Source organism: Coturnix japonica, chromosome 1, assembly GCF_054131305.1.
Source record: "Coturnix japonica strain WE chromosome 1, WE-NBRP24, whole genome shotgun sequence".
Lineage (NCBI taxonomy): Eukaryota > Metazoa > Chordata > Aves > Galliformes > Phasianidae > Coturnix > Coturnix japonica.
In genome coordinates this window covers 51844584-51863242 of record NC_140663.1, presented here as the reverse complement: position 1 = coordinate 51863242, position 18659 = coordinate 51844584, and the positions used below count along the sequence as shown (strand labels likewise).

The 18659-nt window shown below is 49.1% G+C and overlaps 1 protein-coding gene across 7 annotated transcripts in view; it reads left to right on the top strand.

Moving 5' to 3' along the window:
- Window positions 1-18659, top strand: part of ELFN2 (extracellular leucine rich repeat and fibronectin type III domain containing 2) — a 54591-nt gene that overhangs the window by 12195 nt on the left and 23737 nt on the right. For 4 of the 7 annotated variants that reach the window (XM_085539753.1, XM_085539756.1, XM_085539742.1 and 1 more), the window contains one exon: window positions 2278-2448. The gene's annotated coding sequence lies outside the window, so the exon portion shown is untranslated. Of the gene's footprint in view, window positions 1-1113; window positions 1220-2126; window positions 2170-2277; window positions 2449-15084; window positions 15300-18659 lie in introns of those variants that run through there. The other 3 variants (XM_085539777.1, XM_085539763.1, XM_085539770.1) reach the window with 3 other exon arrangements.

The following is an 18659-nucleotide window of genomic DNA, read 5'->3' as shown; positions in this document are numbered from 1 at the left end:
TGGCAGTGGTAGAATCATGGAATCACAGAATCAGAGAATCATTAAGGTTGGAAAAGACCTCTGTGATGATCTAGCCCAACCACCAGCCCACCCCCACCATGCCCACTGACCTTGTCCTGAGTGCCACATCCACACGGCTCTGGAACACCTCCAGGGATGGTGACTGCACCACCTCCCTGGGCAGCCTGTGCCACTGCAGCACTGCTCCTTCTGAGAAGAAATTCTTCCTCCTAACACCCAAACTGAGAGAGCAAGAGGGAGCAGTTGGATGGGTTGAGGTGGTGCTGGGAACTTCCCTGTTTTTTTAATGCTGCTGCATGACGGTGTGTGTGGTGCATGCTCAGGAAGGTAGGAAGGCTCTGGAAGGAGGTTTGGGCAGTGGTGAGCACTGAGTAATGTTGGGAAAGGTACCTTTATATGTGGTGGCGAGGAGGCTGGGGGACACTTTGTGAAGGGCTGTGGAAGGTGGAAAGCGTATGTGAGTAGATAGGCAGCACTCTGGAATGACTTGCTCCTGGTTGCAGGAGGTCCTGAGGGAGCTGGCCAGGTCTCTCCATCCCATAGGAGTTCATGTACACTTTCACTACACTGAAGTTTTGCATTTCTGTCCCCTAATGGCACTGTCACCCAATTTCAGAACACTCAGGGCTGGTGGGATCTTGCAGTCTTCTTTGCACGCAATTTATGCACATCAGTAGCAAGGAGGAAAAGAGGAGAGATGATCATGGATGCTGTTATCCAGCAGATGAGCATGGATGCTGTTATCCAGCAGAAATGCTGGATTTCTGCTCCAGTGACTTTGTCCCCAGGAGCTGCAGCCCGTGTCAGTGGACAGATATGTGGGCTTTGCTGAGAGGTGATGGAATGAATGGGGAATGAATGGGTAGAACTAGAGGAACTGCAAAAGAAATGAAGAGCTGGGAGATAAGGACAGTCGATGTGCCATTGGTGTGCATGTGTGCAGGTGAACAGAACATTGAAGTGGTCTCCAGAGTGATTTCTAGATTCCTAACTTTCAAGGATATTGTATTTATTTGGTTTTTGGGGTGAGTAATGCTGGCTGTCTGTGTTTCATGTGTAGTCTGTGTTTGCCTGCCTGTGCTGGATGTTGACGAGTATTTGTGTTTTCCATGTGACAGAATATGGCTGGTGTTTGATGATGCTGGGGCTAGCGGTTAGGATCCAGAAGGATGGTATGCCACTGTGTGGGCTGAGTTAGGTAGGTAACAGTGTCTGATGCTATCGGTTTGTGTGCTGCAGGCAATTTGTAAGCATAGTATATTTGTGTGTGTGAGATGCAGCCAGTGGTGCTTGCTTGACTTATATATTCCTAAATGTGTCGGGGTGTTTTATGGGCTTTTGTTTTCTTATTGATGTATGTGTGGTGATATACTGGTGTACTGCTTGCGCTGATATAAATATGTGTGTGTGTGTGTATTTGGCACTGTTCCTGCTGGTAGATACAGAGGTGGGTCTATCAAGTGATGTGTTCATGTGCGCTGAAAATCATGAGTAAGCAGTCAGGTGTTTGTGTGGGTTACGTCTGTGCAGGTATTCAGCATGCATTTGTGCAAGGGTCAGTGTTCACTGGGCCGTACAGAAACGCCTTTGCTGAGTGCTCGTGAGCGGTGGTACAGCTGGGTGTAGCTGATGTGGCTGAGAGATATATGTCTGAAATATCACATAGGCGTGCAACGTGGCTGTGCAGCCTCAGCACAGGAGGGGAAGCCAGCAGCTTTCCCTCCGGAGGGGCTGAGTTGTTGGGGGTCTGTGCAAAGTGACACAGCAAGGTGTGAGAAGTGTGACATGAGCGTGTGTGCAGCAGACTAAGTGTGGTGGGGGCACATGGGGCTAGAGACTGTGTGTCTGTCTGATCATCATCCAGGCGCTTTGCTCTGCACCCAGATGCTGTCTCCTTTTTGTACCCCGTGGGACCTCTCGGTCCTTGAGGATGCAGGCTGCCCTCTCTCCATCCTTCAAATCCCTTTCCATCTGTCTGTCTGTCTGCTCAGCTGCCCATGTCCAGCTGCCTGTTCCAGCGAAGCTGATCCACCCCGGCTCGCTCGCACCCCACGCTGCCTGTGGACTCAGCAGCTGTGCATCACTCCGTCCCTCCCACACACGCACATTCGCGCGCGCACACACACACACACTGGATCTTCATCTGTGGTATATTCAGTTGCCATTGGAAACCTAAGAAAGAAGTGAATCTAGCCTCCAAGTCTTAAGCTGGTGGTTTTTTATTTTTTTTTCCTCCCTCTTCTCCTCTCCTCGCAGAAAGCAAAGTCTCTCGCAATGAATCCATGGCAGCTTCGATTGAGCGGTGAGCTGGAGCACCTACCCACAGGCCACTCCTCGATGTGACTGCAAAGAGGCCCTTGCCAGCGCTGGGAGAGCAGAGCTGTGGATTTACCCCCCAAGCAACCACGTTCCCCCTGGCACCGTGAGGTAAGCAAGCCCTGGCACGGCCGCCCACATCTCCCTCCTGCTTCTTCCCCAGAGGTGCGAGGGAGGGGAGAGGCGGGGGCTTCTCCATCCATCCTGAAACCCCAGCAGCACAGGGCTTCTCCCTTCCAGCCTCTTTCTGTGGGGTGGTCAGGCTTACAGGCTTGCAGGTGGAAACGCAGCGGGGTTGTTCTGCACAGTCCCCTCCTTTGCCATTCTGCCTTTGCACACAAATGCCTGCCCCTTTCCCTGTGGCATTTTTCCTCCCAGATCCTGGTTTTGGGGGAGAAGGGGCAGCCAGGACGATGCTGCAGAGTGATGGAGGAGGAGGTAGCTACTCTGACCCAGCACAGCCTGGGTCCCCTCAGGGCTGCATCCTGCAGCAGAGCAGGAGTGGGCATCACATTGTCGGCTGTGGGGCAGGCAAGGTTTACCTCTCCTGCTTTGCCTCACTGATATTTTGGGCATTCCCATTAACTGAGGAGAGTGCTGACCTCCAATTTCCAGCTTGATCCCTTCTCTGGTACCTGGTTCAGCTAGGTGCTGTTTTTGGATGCTTGTGCCTGCTTATCTGCTATCCCCTGGTGCTTCTGTCCAGCAGCAAGGGGGGCTTTCCTGCTGAAGCCCATATGTTTCATAAGCCAAGAATGCCACTTGCCATGCACAGGCAGCAGAGGGGACTTGTGCCCAACCTGACCCAATTTGGGGTGCAAAGCCCAGGCCCCCACTGCCTGCGGTGCCTTCAGTGCCCTTTCCCACTGGGGAAGACAGGATGATCAGCTGTGCTACTTCCATACTCTATTTTTGTGCTGTAGCGTGAGGAATGGAATGGAGTGAGGAGCAGCTGTTTCTCCCTGTGCCTGGGCAGGCCCTGTGAGTGGCTTTGGGAGGGGAGGTTTGGGGGTTCATACCTGGCAGTCTGTAATTTCAGGGTCTGCACAGATGATCCTCATTTTTTGGAGTCAGATCACAGAATCACAAAATCACAGAATTATCAAGGTTGGAAAAGACCTAGAAGATCATCTAGTCCAACCATTACCAATACTTCCAGGCTAAATCATATTCATCAACACAACATCCAAACGTTTCTTGAACACTCCCATGGTCGGTGACTCCACCACCTCCCTGGGCAGTGCATTCCAATGCCTGACTACCCTTTCCGAGAAGTAATACTTCCTAATGTCCAGCCTGAGTCTCCCCTGGTGCAGCTTAAAACCATTCCCTCTGGTCCTATCACTAATGACATGAGAGAAGAGGCCGACCCCCAGCTCACTACAACCTCCTATCAGGATGTTATAGAGAGCAATAAGGTCTCCCCTGAGCCTCCTCTTCTCTAGGCTGAACAATTCCAGCTCCTTCAGCCGCTCCTCACGATGCTTTTTGCCAGCATCCCCTTTATGGCCACTCCACACCCTCCACAACCACTTATCTCTGTCTGATCCTCTTCTGGGGTCCCTCTGTGCTGCCTGTCCCCTCTTCAGCAGCATCCTTTTCTCCCTTGGAGCACATGGTACAGAAGATCTGCTGGGCTGATGCTCCTGGATGTCGCTGCCAGCTGACAACACCACCAAGAGATCTTTTCCCCCATGATTCATGCCCGCCAGTCTGAGTGTGCGTGAGTGCCCATGTGTTGCAGGTGACGGAGGGACTGTGGTGCTACTGATGTGTCACTCATGGCTGGGGACTGGTGAGGAGTGTGACCGCACAGTCACATTTAGTGTTGTTATTGGGGAGTTTACAGAAAGCAAGCTCCTCCCAGGTGGAGCCTTTTTGGCATTGGTTAAATTCCTCAGCACATTCTGGGCATGACTTTGGCATAGATTCAGGGTGGACAAGACAATAAATCCAGCTCTAGGGAGTTTGGTGTCAGGTCAAAACTGCTGCAGCTACATGGTGGAAAATGCTGATCCAATATGAACTCACTCCACCGGTTCAGATCTGTTTAGAAAACAATGTTGGCTTAACTCTCTGCTGGCAAGGTTTATGTTGCAGTAGGTGTTATCTGTCTGCACCGCTTTAGTTTGATGCTGGCTCCGGTGTTGTTTGTCCTTTTACATCTTGCACGTGTTCAAGACTGTGTGCGCGCTGACAAATTTGACAGATGCAATTGCATGCTGCAGCCAGCCTGGTTCAGTCCACCTGTCCAGCAAGCTGATTTGAAAGGGAGTTGAACTGCAGTTTAAGCAGGGAGCAATCTTCATCTCACCCCAGGAACTTCTACTCTCCTTTTCTCCCTAGTGCCTTGGAGAGAGCTGGGCAGTGGGGCAGAAGACCAGCTCTCTAACTCCTCCTCTCCTAGCCCCACACTGGGTTCAGGGAGACCCTAGAGAGACAAGCACATCCTCTGCCTGGTGGCCTGGCTCTCTTGAAGTTCTGTTGAGTGGTGCCTTGCTGCCCAGGGAGGTCACCGTGCTATGCCTTGGTTTCCTCTACCATTAAGTGGAGTGGGCTGCTTTGGACTGCAGAGAGGGATGCTGTGGGAACAGAGATGTGCAGCCTGTGGGCTCCTTGCTGGCCTGGCTGTGTGCTGACCATCGTGTGGGGATGGAAGCTGGAGGAGAATCTATAATGACTGGGTGCCATGTGCCAGGGCCGAGGTTGTGATGCACTCAAGCCTCCGTTTGTTTGGGAGGAGAAAGGGAGCTTGTGGCTCGTCACTGTGGAAACAGAGTGGGGATTCATCAGCAGAGGGTGGGCCTCTTGGCTGGGCCTCCCCGAGCTGCCATGGCTTGGGTGTCACAGGAGTCAAGGGGACCCTGGTACAGGCTATGACAGGCGGGGGGACAGCCCAGGCACCCCTAGCTCCATCACCCTGCAGCTCAGACACAGCTGAGTGGATGCGGACAGTGCCATGGTGCATGTATGTGACAGGAACTCAGCCTTGCAAGGTGGAGTAGCTGGGTGGGATGCATACTGCCTCCATGCCTCCTCCTGCAGAAAGGCTTGGTGTAGGGTGGTGGGAGGTGACCTCTTCCTCCCCTTCCTTATCCCTGAGGGCATGGATGGGATTGGCCCTGCTCTGACCAGGAGCTAGTGGAGCTTTGGAGGGGTCCACAGCCTCCCTAGGATACATGCGAGCGTGCAATATGACTTCAGGCTGCTTCTGAGAAATATTTATGGACACATTACCTCACATGGGCAGTGGCTGCAAGGAGTGAATTCAGCCAGCTGCAGGAGGCTGACTTTGCTCTGCAATTGCCCCATTAATATCTTTCTTGAGAAATGAACAGCAGCAAATAAAAGGAAGAATTTATAGGAGCTGCTCTTCCTCTTTTGCAAAATACATCTGAGTATGCCCCATCCCTGGAGGTGTTCAAGGCCAGGTTGGATGGGACCCTGGGCAGCCTGAACTGGTGGGTGGCAGCCCTGCTCATGGCAGAGGGTTGGGGCTCAGTGATCCTTTTCAACTCAACCCATTCTATGATTCTATGTGTCCATTAGTTAGGGTTGACAGTGGGTGTAGACTGATTTCCTACTGCTATTTGCAATGATTTGTGATGAGAATGTGGCAGTTTGCAGAAGGCTTTCAGAAGCTTCACTGCTGGTGTTGGTTTGCAGACTGTGATGCAGGTGAATGTGTGAAAATGTGCCTGCAGCTGGGCACATGCTCATTGTGATGTATCTGGGACACAACCACCTAGCCGCTTTTTGCTTATTATGAGCTTCCTCCCTGTTTGTGTGTTGTGGGACCAATGGGTCATATGGCCTGAAGTCAGCGGTGCATCAGGGCCATCAGGCTATGCCCTGAGCTGAACTCCCTTGTTCTAAAGCCATCTAGCATGGAGACAGTTACCGAGAACCAGCCTGGCACAAAGGGAGAAACACACATATAATGGAGCTACTTATTTGAGTTCCCCAGCATTTCCCATTGCATTTCATGTCTTGGGGCTGAATCACAGTTGAAAGGCAATCAATGGAGCTAACAGCCCTGCATTGTTCTGCTCACCTTCTGATTTACTTCTTTTCATCCTCTCTGAGTTTCATCTTCTCCCAGGTTCACGCATCCCCCAGCACCGAGGTTGCTTTCTTTTTGTTGCACCATGGGCTGTATATAATAAAGCTAGCTCTGCTTCTGCCCTGAATCTTCTGGGGTCAAGGTGGAAATCACTATTTAGCAAGAGACCCAAACAAATGAGCAAAACTAGCCTGGTCGGTCAGAACAGGGTGGAAGTTATCCAAGAAAACTCACAGTGATCAATTCCAGTCACCTTCTGTGTTTAAAGTGACTCAGTATCTCCATTTTTAGGATGTTGCTGGGTAGCTGAATTCTCTTATGATTTCTCTTATATCAGTCGTCCCTACCAGCAGTGTTTGTGAGATTCTTCCGTATCTGCTTAGATAAGGAGCTGCTGGAAACTATGCTGGCAGAATAATGGGTGCTGGGACAAAGCCAATCCTAAAAGAAAAAAAATAACAACAAAAAAAAAAACCTCCCACAAAACCTCCCCCCTCCCCTTCCCTGAACAATAAGTTATCAAGTCCAGATGGTTAAATCTGAGAGTTTGGAAGGAGCTTAAGTGATTGAGCTGCTAACAAAAATATGCAATCTCTTGTGGAAAAAAAAAGAAGAAAAAGCTACTGATTCGGGGAATTGCAAAAGACCAAATGTTGTACCTATATTTAAAAAAAGGCTCCAGCAATGATCTGGGGAATTAAAGATCAGTAAGCTTTGCATCTGTATCTGGGAAACTGGTGGGAATTATAATTAAAAAGCAACGCTGAAGACATCTGGAAGATTGCGGTCTGATAGGGCCTAACCAGCGCGGGTTCAGCAGAGGAAAACCGCATCTTGCTAATCTCTTACAACTCTTTGAATGTGTCAATAAAGCAGTGGATAAAGGAGAACCAATTGATATAATGTATTTAGACTTCCAAAAGGCTTTTGAAAGATCCTACACAAGAGCTACTAAAGAAGCTAAGTAGTCAGTGAGAGACAAAATATTGACATAGATCAAAAAAAGTGAGTAAGAGACTGGAAGAATGAGGGGATTAAAAAGCCAAGTTTCACCATGGCAAGAGGTTAATGTGGCCTCCAGGTTTTCTTCCAAATCCCGTGTGATTTAATGTATTGCTTAATGATGTGGAAAGGTGGGAGGAAAGAGACGCTGTACAAAAATTTGCACACAAGACAAAATCATTACATTAGATGAGGCCAGAAGGGGTTGTGGATAACACTGAAGAAAGAGGACTCTGTTAAAACAAACGTTCTGCTCTCTGGTGATCAAAACACAGTGTTGATACATTAAAAGCAACGGGCATTGCAGGGCAGCCTCGCAGTCCTTTAGACATGCTGAAAGGTCCTGAATGAAGCATACCAGCATGGGTAAATGCTCTGCTCTGTGTTCTCTCATCCTTGAACAAGCAAGGCAGCTGTTGGCTATGGAGGTGGTGGGTAGAAAGTGCTCTGGAAGAGTTATGAGACTCTTGGTACACCTGCGGTATGCTGAGCTGGGGTCAGCCTGCTTCTGAGGAGATGCTGAAGAGTTAAGTAGTTCAGGATTTCTCATAGAAAGTCTACGGAGATTCCCAAGTGAAGAGATGGAGAAGGCAAAGATTTAGGTAGCAGAGTGGAAGTCTTTGTTGGCAAAATAAAACTGAGAATTGTGCGTATCCTGATCACACAGGAGTGAGGGAGGGCACAGTGAAATCAAAATGCATAGGGTTGTGATTCATATAGTTAGTCTTTGGAGCACTATGTCATGAGACAATGTCAGAGACAGGAATTTAGCAGGGTTCATAGTGTTCTTTTGGGTGTATTTTTGAAGAGAGCAAGAATACACAAATGGGCTTTAATAAAGGACAAGCCCAATTTTGCAGCCTGAGCCTTCAGAGCCTATATTGTCCTGTAATTCCTAGCAGCCAATGGGAAAATGAAGATAGGAGTGCATTGTCTTACACTTGTCTGCTCTGAGTTTTTCCACCTTTTTGACCAAAAAATCTAGTGATGACATCCACAAAACTCAGTATAGATGTCTCTGTTCTGGTATGGTTTCCTTCAGAATGAGAGGAGAGGTCTTCTTCTCGTGTTCTGACTCTTCCAAGCATCACTTGTGTTTGGGATCATTCACAAGGTCAGGGAAGAATGGAGTCACATTATTTCCTCACCTAAACTGGTATAATCCTGTCAAAGTCAGTAGTAAAGTGGAGTTTTCATCCTGTGAACTTAAACTCAGTTGAAAACCAAACAACATGCACACACAAAATTCAGCAACTACATCAGTCCTTGTAGTTGCCCGAGGTCACAGACCTCAGCTGGAAAGTTCCCAGTCATTACTGGGAAACTGCCTGTGCTTTCACATCCTGCCTGAGCCGAGCACCAGGGGAGGTTCAGGTCAGATATCAAGGAAAATTTATTCTCTAAAAGAGAACAGGCTGCCCAGGGAGGTGGTGCAGTCACCGTCCCTGGAGGTGTTCCAGAACCGTGCGGATCTGGCACTGAGGGACGTGGTCAGTGGGCATGATGGGGATGGGCTGCTGGTTGGACCAAGTGATCTTAGAGATCTTTTCCAACCTTAATGTTTCTATGAATCTAAGTGCAGTGACAGGATAAGCCATTCACTGCTTGGCTAGCTTGAGCCTATGCAGTTTGATTTCTAGTTCTATGTGTGTAGCAGGCTCCTCATTACTACGTTTCCTTCCTGGGCAGCCCACGAGATGTGAGCAGAGTGACTCCTTGCACAGGGAAATGTTTTTAAGCCAGGAAAATAAACACTGAGGATCATCTTTGTGTGCCACTCTTGGCTGGATCCCTGAGCTCTCTTGTATTCTTAGAGCTGTGAATTTTTTTTTGGTGGATAGCTCAGAGCTACACCCACTGCAGCTGATGCGGATAGAGTGAGGGCAGCCAGGCACACATCCCCGTGCTGAGAAATCTGGGGTCACTGTCACACCTTTCCATAGGGATAAAATCTTTTGCACTGCCAGAGGGAACTCTGGCAGCATTTAAATGCTGACATCATCCCAGCCCGGGTGAACCTCTGGGGTCGAAGCAACATCTTCAGCACTTCTGGAATCCGGGAGCTCAGGGCTGCGGGGGCTGAGAGACGCTGACGTCACCTCTACTGCGTGCCAGCAACCCCAAGGCTTGAGAGACTGCTTGATCACCATGACCCTATTACAGCACCTAAGAAGACCTCTGGGATCAGGAGATGATTGCATCTCTCTGCTCTGTTACTTCAACCGATGAACCTCCAGGGCCAAGCGATAAACACATCATCTCCAGAGTATTATAGCACTTAGAAACCTCACTCACTGACTCACAGCTGTCTGCCCCACTCCACCACCTTCCACTCACCTTGGCACCCAGCCATATTCTCTGCTGAGGTGTAGCTGGATAATCCTTGTGCTTTTACAGTGCTGAGCAGCGTGCAGCTCTGAAATGAAACCCCATTACGTCCTCACTTGTTACAGCACTGGTGAACATCCATGCTGTGATGCACTCACTGTCCTTTTGCAGCGAGGGACCACCGCAGGAGACGTCTCTGCTCTTAATACAACATCTGTGAAACGCTGGTGCTGCTCTGCTATGGCAGATGATCTCCTCTTTACTCTTACAAGGCGGGAGCTCATCTCACACTGTTACTGATGCTTCAGAAGACAGCTGAGCACCTGGGAATGGCCATGTCAGATCAGCAACTGGAGCTTACCAACGGGAATGGGAATGCCTTGAATGTCTGGTCAGCGATCCTGGCATTTAGAAAGAACAAATTAATTTCTCAGACACCCCAGAGAGGTGGAGTTCTGTCATGTTACAAACCTGACTTGTAGATTCTGGGGAAAATCCTAAAAGCTTTTGGTAATAGAGGTTTTAGTGAGTTTAATGCCGATGGAATTAAAAGTCTCTAGGCACTCATTGTGAATGGATTTACATCAGGGAGATTAGAAAAGGGAAAACATTATTGGTGTCCAGGAAACTCAGGAGAGCAGCTGTCAACTGGTTTGGATGGAAGGTTCCCTAGAGGACGGTCCCACTGGCCATCATACAGCACACAGTGTACAACCTGTGGTGTTGGCTCACATGCTCACAGCTTGGGACGTGTCCTATGAGTCACTTCTCACATAAACTCTCACAGCGGGATGTTTGCACCAGCTGTCCTGTACAGACACATTGAATGCGAGTGAATGCAGTGATGGACTCCCCATTTTGGTTGGACACATATGTCCAACCCAAGTGCTACTGCCTTTCCCAGTGTGTTCATCACCTTTCGTTTGTGTGGAGGAGTGTGGATGAGGATCACACAGCCTCCTCCCTGCATACACAGACCCACTACACAGCAAGGACTGTTTTGGTTTTTCTCTATCCCATTTCTTTCCATCAGAAATGCACCTCAGTATGAAGCTAAAATGCACAACCAGAGTGCGGTTAGAGTAGAAGCTAAGCAAGAATGCAGAAAAAAAGAATGTTGAGGCTTAGTAAATTCAGACCACATCCAGCTCAGGAAATCCTCAGGCTTCAACTTGTCACAGGCTGGGAGAGTAACATGGGAAGGCATCACCATATGTTTTTCAGGTTCTCCTCTTTTTACCAAGACCTCGATGTATGTCATTGGTGGAGAGAGACTCCTGGGGCCAGATGGCTCCTGTCTGTGCACTTAGGTAAGAAAGGTGGGATCTTCAAGGGCCTGGACTTTCTTGGGCTTCCTTCTGAGGCTAGTTTGCCAAGGCTGTACTTTTTGCTGAGGGACTGTAGAGGCAATAGAAGATGCAAAGAGATCAACAGGGAGAATGAGAAAGGTTTTGGTCTTAAGAACATGAGCTTGTTGTGCTCTTCTCAGGGCAGTTCTGAGAGATGGTTTGTCTGCTGCCCCTCTTGTTATTTCTCATCACTTCGTGCATTTTGTTGAGAGCAGAGATCAGGGTTAATTTACACTGACTTTCTCCTTAAGTGAGACATCTTCAAGCTGAGGAGTCAGTTCAAATCCTGATTCAAAGATCTTTATCTCCTCCAAGCCCAGGGGAGCTGGGAGTTGAGGATTTGCTAAAGTAGAGTGCTCTTTGCCCCTAGGGAGATAGGCAGGAGAAAGACCAGGTGCCTCACCAGGGTAGGGAGCTGAGCAGGAACAGGCATGGATGGAAAGAAAGGACACAAGCCCTGACAGTGAGATGTCCTTTGATATTGCAGGCAGCAGGACATCCTCTCTCTTTTGGACTTCATCACCTAAGCATCTGCAAGCACCACCTCTCCCAGCACGCCAAAGGCAGAGTTACCCTGGCTTAGCAAGGTGAAGTTGACATACTGTCCACAGCACACAGTACAGAGCTAGGGTTCATGCCATCCTTCCTCTTCCTACACAGCACGGGTGGCTGCTGGATGGCTTCAGGGCTCTGGGGAGGGAAGGAAGGACTGCCGAAGTGGTTGACAGTGCCCTCAAAACACTGGTGCCACACATTTTGTGCCACTGACAGGGCAAGCTGGATGTCACTGTTGTCCCTCTTAGTGTGTGGGTTGATGCCTACAGGGAGTCCTCAGAGGAGGAGGAGGTAGGAGAAACAAAGGAGGGACAGAAGAAGGGTGAGCAGTCTTGGTGCCTCCCAGGGGTCCCTGCTGTATGTCAGCATGTGGTGTGAGCACAAGAGTCAGAGAGGGCAGGCATGCTCTGCTGACAGGCTGGCACCCTGCAAGGCAGCAGTGGGCATTGTGACAGACAGCCCTTTTGCTGGGCATGGGAGCTCCCATTTGTCAGCTGGGAGGTGAAGCGTGGAAAGAATAAGGATTCTTTGAAATATAGTGCAGGATTTGTGCCCAAGAAACATGTAGATGTGGTACTTATGGACATGGTTTAGTGGACAATATTGGTGGTAGGTGAATGGTTGGACCAGATGACCTTAGAGGCCTTTTCGAAACTTAAAGATTCTATGATTCTATGATTTAGAAGGAAAAATGTTAATGTATAGTGATCAGGGACAAAGCAATGAGCAGTGATATATCATCAGTGATGTCAGGGCAAGAACTAGAGCTATCCCTGGAATTACTGGCATCTTCTTTAGCGGGGAAGCAAGTAAGTCTGTTAGCCAGTCCCAGGAAGGTACCTGACCTGGCCCTGCCACAGGTGTATTTGTCCTGTAGACACACCGCATCTGAGCTGCTGGGCTCACAGGCTCCTACCTCTGGATGGGTACACAGCCAGCTTGAGACACACTTCTGTGCAGCATGTATTGGCTGTGACATAAGCTGCGTGTCTCGATAAGGGAGATGCTCCAGAAATGACTCTACAACCAGCACTATAAAACCCTTTTTGTCCTTCCTGCACCTGGGGTAAGAGAGTTTCTATGCCATCTCTGTCCTTCTTGAGGCACCTCACTTTCTGTCTGTCTTCCACCAGCACAAGGAGAATGTGAGTGCAGGTGCCTTCATTCCCGGCTGCTGTAACAGGAAGGCAGTCTTTGTCCTCCTCCCTCCCTGCCCCACAGACAGCAGGCCCTTTATATTCCCAGGCAGAACACTGCTTCTGGAGGACATCTAGCACAACTAACTCATCGTGACAACCAGAAGCAACTTCATTGCAGCATTCACAGAGCTGTTTGTAGAATCACCCCAGCCCTTCAGCACAAGATGTACAAATGCAGTAAGCTCTGCCACCGCAGGAAAAGTTACCTGAGGGCTTTCAATTGAGTAGACCTCCCATCTTCCTATTGAGACTGACTAGCAGAGATTCAAAGTCCTCTTGCTCACATGATTAGCAGTGTTCCTAGTAACAGTGTTCCTAGTGTTCCAGGGTACATCCTGTGTGTGGAACTATACCTTCAGTTGAAGAGAGCTGAGTGGAGGGCTGAGGCCAAGAGCGCCTTCAGCAAAAAAGGGGAGATTTAAATTGGTTATAAGGAAGAAATTTTTTATTGTAGGGGTGGTGAGGCACTGGAACAGATTGCCCAGAGAGGTGGTGGCTGCCCCGTCCCTGGAAACATCCAAGGTCAGCCTGGAGGGGCTCCAAGCACCCTGATAGAGCTGTGGGTGTCCTGTTCATTGCAGGGGAGTTGGACCAGATGTTCTTTTAGGGTCCCTTCCAACTCAAGTGATTCTATGATTCTATGATTATGATGTTGCCTGCAAATCCATGTGGATGCCAGCATGATTTGTAGGATCTGCACCATGGTGGCACGTTATGTCCTAACAACACATGAAAGGATGAGCAGGGGCAGATTTTTCATGGGGAGATGCCTTTGGACACTACTATTTTTGCTTTGTCCTTGGAGTTGGTGAGTTTGGTTTTGTTGCAGGGTGACATGCATGAGGAAAACAACCGCTGTGCTAGAGGACCCATGAGGCTGTATCATAATGTAACCAACAAAGTGAGCTGCTTGTTGTTGCTTTGAAGTGATCATATGACAGTTCGATGCTTTATTTAAAGCACTGGGTACAACTTCCTTAGTCTTCTTTCACAAGCACTTCGAGGCCAACCAATGTATTAATAAATTAGAGGGATTAAAATAAACAGTGCTTTGAAAATCATTAGGCATCCCAAATGCCTGGAAACAAACAGCAGTTGAAATAAAAATATAAAATGCAAATAGGCTAAGAATTGGGCCATAAAATGTTGTAGCCTAGCCCTGGGGCAGCTTTGGGAATGAAAAATGTGCTTATTCCCTCAATTCTCTGGGTTGGGACAGAACTAACACTGGGGTACAGTGAAACACAATGGTACAGAGCCAGCCCCACCAGTGCCTTTACTGGCTTCGGAACAGGGTTGTGGGGAGATGTGACCATGAGCACCAGCCACAGGGCTGGAGCTGAGGCAAGATCTGAAGGCTGCAGACTGGAAACCATCTGGGAGAGCAGCTGTCCTAGGCAGCTCCTTCTGCTACTCTTGGTCCTGACCCTCACCCTCCAGGCACTGCATACCCAATTCTCTCCTCCTCTCAGCTCACTGCTTTTCCAGCTCCAAGTCCTGCTCCTCCCTCCCTCTCTGGAGATCCAGAGGCTGACACAGCCAATTTGCACAGCGTCCATTTCATTTTCTCTCTGTGCTACCAAGCTGGTCTCCCAAGTGCTCAGTGGCCACATAGCAAAGATGCTGTCAGGGCCATGAGAAAACATGTTCCCCAGACAACTTTCCTCTTTCTGCATCCTTTATTGCTGTGACCTGCCTTTTGTTGTCAGCCTGGGCCAGCTCAGAGACACACCACAACGACACTGTCCCAGTGATGGGTCACAGAGGCATCTTGTGGAGTATGATCAGTGGATGAGAGTGTGGCTGGTGACCTGATGGTTTGGGTGGTGCTTATAGTGGGGCTAACTGAAGCAGAGGAGATGTTTGGAAACTGCATTAGAGTAACACACACCCTTAATGTGTTTAAAAACTGGTGAAGTCCTGATTAAGAAGTGAAAGCAATTAGTCTTGATCATGAGGCACTGGCACAGGGAGGTGGTGGAGACACTGCCCTTGGAGTTGTTCCAGAACTGCATAGATGTGGCACTGAGGGCCATGGTTATTGGGCAGCATTGGTGGTAGGTGGATGGTTGGACTGGATCATCTTGGTGGTCTTTTCCAACTTTAATGATTCTATGATTCTATGTGGTGGTAGGATGATTTTAGACCAGAGAAGCATGAGAGAATCACAACTGGCCAATGCTCCCAGCCCAGCAGGGAAGGAGGTTATCCTGTTTTCCAGGCAGTTGTTAGAGATCCTGTGTTCATGCAGGAGATATTCACCGCCTGCTGACTGAGCATCCTGCCGGCACTTGGAGAAGATCGTGTACTGCTGAGGAGAAGGAGGAGGGGGGCAGCCATGAGAAGCCTGCCTGATTCAGGAATTGCCTGGACCATCTTGAGTTCCTCTTGCGTGACAGACTTATCAAGCATCACTGGCCAGGGAGAAAGCCATCAGACAAAAGGAGAAAGCTGGCCTAGGAAAAGGTAGAGCATGGCTGATAATTGAATATCTCTCCTGCCTGGCCGGCATGCTGTGAGTGGAAGGCATTGTAAGGCCAAGTGCCTTCCACTGCCAAGGGACTTTTCCCCTCCATGCAGCCACTGGGATTTCTAATCCAGGCTGGGTAGGACAATGCTGTCATGTTAGTAATGGTATAACTCTCTTAGCAGTCTACCGGTGTGACAGAGCCACAAAGAGAACAGTGTAGGCTGAATATGCACTCATGCTTGCTAAGCCTGTAATCCCAGCTTTGATTCTCTCTCCCACCCTTTCGATTTCTCTCTCTCTCTCTCTCTTTTTTTTAATAGTAATAAGTTTAAACTTAATAAGAGTGATTCACTAGTTGCGTGTTTATCTTCTCTCGGTGTGGCATCCAATTTGGAATGTACAGGGGAGGAAGGGTTGGGGGGTTGGGGAGAAGGAAGAAATGGGAGAGGAAAGGGGAGCCCGGAGGGTGTCCTTGTTTCCGCTCTCCATGGAAACTAAGGCTGCTGTCTTCCTGTGAACCTGAAAATTCTTGCTGTTATTTCAACCCATGGTCAGAAGAGGTTGGTGATCAGCCCTGTCTCCCTGTTTGAATTAGTCTTTTTGAGGCTTTCTTACTAAAGGTTCAGCAGATGTTGGTACCTGATAGAAAGCGTTTGATGGTCTGCGGGATGGAAGGAGGCCAGGCACATGAGTTCCCAGGACCTTTCTGAACTATGCCATGACTGTTGCATTCACACGAGACAAGGCAGTGATGGGGCTAAGCCCCTCTTAAGCTGTATCTGTCAATTTCACCTGAGACTATGTCTGTACCTCCAGAAGGCTGATCCCTTAGCAGATCTCAGCAGACCCCAGGATGTTCTCCAACTCAGGCAGCTGCAAAGACCTGTCCTTGGGCCAATTCCACCACCACATCTTTTTCTGCATCCAAACACTTTTGACTTTGTATGCTTAGAAATCTGAGAGTCTCAGAAGTCTCTTGGGCTGGGCAGTAAGACTCACAGCTGGGCCACATGAGGCAAGTAGAGGGAACTGGATATTCATACAAACTCTTCTGCCCAAGAACTGATATTCAGATCCATTCCACACTGCTGCTTTTGCTATGGGCATTTGCTGGCCAGAGTCACATCACTGCCAGCCGCAACACAGGTATTTCTCTGGAGCCTCCTCCCTTCTTGTCTCCAGGGGTTGGCACAGCTCTGCTCTTCTGCTCCAGGCTGCTGGCAGCTGTGCTTTTGGCCGGGTGACACTGAACACTGTAGACATGGAGCAGGTCATTTGGAATAAGCACTTAAGTGTTGGTTGGTGCATGGGAGGATAGTGAACAGGAGAAGACAGGAAGGTCAGATAAACTACAGGTCTGGACAATTGTGGAGGAGCACTGAAGGACTAGCCTTCTGCTACATCTCAGCTAAATATCATGTACCCATGGCTCGCTGGGGCAAGACTGGTCCTGAGTCCCAAACAGCTGTGTCCAGGTGAGCCCTTACGTGCTGAGACAGCTCAGCACAGAGGAGGCAGCTCCCAGTGGATCAGGTCAAGGCAGTACTTGTGCTACTCCCTAAAGGAATGAGTGATGATCAAAGCATGGTGCTGTGCAAGACCAACGAAATGCTGTTCATCTCTCAAGCTGAGTTCTTCTGCTGTTCTCTGTGCGTCTCTTCTCAGTTCTTACTCTTTCTCATGTGCTAATATCACCTCTCTTTTCTTTCCCTCACATTCCATGCTTGATACACAGCTCAGTGAATATAATCCATACATAGCCCTCCATTCTCTTTTCTCCTTCTCACTCATTCTTTCTTGCCGTCTCTCACCAGCTCTCTGTTGCTCTCTCTGCCAATTTATTCTTCTCTTTCCTCCCACACTCTGTCCCCGTTTAATCAATCTTAGCACAGGCCTGTTTTCCACCAGAGTTGCTGTTTCATGCTTACTCTCATGGAGGGAGGGTGGGCAGGCTTGTGGTTAAGGCTCCAGGTAGGGAGTGGAGAGCTAGGCCAAGACTTCTTGATGGTGGGCATGGCTGAGTCATGTTGCTTAGTCCCTGGTTTGTCTCCCTCTTTCCAACACAGTAACATAGAAGCTATAAGTGAGTCTATGGTACCTAGAGATTGTAGGACAGAGGTCCGTGAAGCTTCTGAAAGTGAGCTAGAGCTCTTTGAGTATAAAGCTGGTTTGTCTTTGGTGCCCAGCTAAGCCCAGAGACCTGTGCCCAGACTGATACACTGAAGGGCCATTTTCTGCCCTTCCCATTGTCCTATTTAAACATTTTGCACCATCCTGCTTGTGATGAGAAGTAACCACAGGGAAAATGGCTGACATGACTCAGCCATGGTGTGTCCTGCGGTGATCCAGGTCCCTGAGCATCCCTGGAGAATAAAGACAACTCTTGTTCCTATGGATGCTACCACCGCCAACCAGAGACACCAAATCTATTCCCTTCCAGTTCCTTTTTTTCTCCCTTTTCAGTTCCATCTATGTCTTTCTTTGCATTTCATTTTTTTCAGCATGCTGTGCCCCATTCCCTCTGGGAACACAACACCAGGGACTGCTTTGCTTGCTGGCTGTGGAGGGCTGGCCTGGAGGTGCCAGATGCTTGCACCTCCTCAGCTCTCCTGGGCAGAAGTTGCCATGGGAGACAGTGAAAAAAGAAAAGTGCCTTCCCCAGCTAGAAGCCTTCCATTGAGTGAAGAACACCCCCTTCTTGTGTTCCTTCCTCCCCCAGCCCCCCTTCAGAGAGCGCTCTGCAGAAAGCTGCCTTTGAAGCCCCTTAATTAGTGTCCCGCGTGTCCTGAACGGAGCCCTTCATTACCACTAGCACGAGGCATAAATTGGCATGTGTTTCAGGTTTGGGCTCAGCGCCAGTATTTTGTTCCACTCCCCTCCCTCAAAACCCCTCCAGCTCCCCCCCCCCCACTTTGACACACACACACACACACTCTCACAGAAAAAAAAGCACATATACATGCCAAAGATGCCAGAAAGAGACAACCTCCCTTTCCAGCATCCCAGATTTGTGGGGAAAAAGAACAAAAACAAATGGAAAAGGTCAACACTCCCCTGCCTCTTCTTGGCTTGCTCTTGGCTCTCCTGACCCTCTAGCATATGCAACTGCAGGTTGGGGGTCATTATCAGCCCCAGAGTGTCTCTCACAGCCTGTGGATGTGCTCCAAGGGTGCTAATTAGTGAGAGAAGGGCTGATTAGGTTAGAAATTAAGTGCTTATTCTCTCTCTCTCTCTCTTTCTCCCTTTTTTTTTTTTTGTTTTGTTTTGTTTGTTTTTGGTGTATGCGTGCAAAAAAAATAATGGAACCAGATGGAGCCTCAGGAATGATGGGGGAAAAAGGCAGCCAGGAGTCAGCG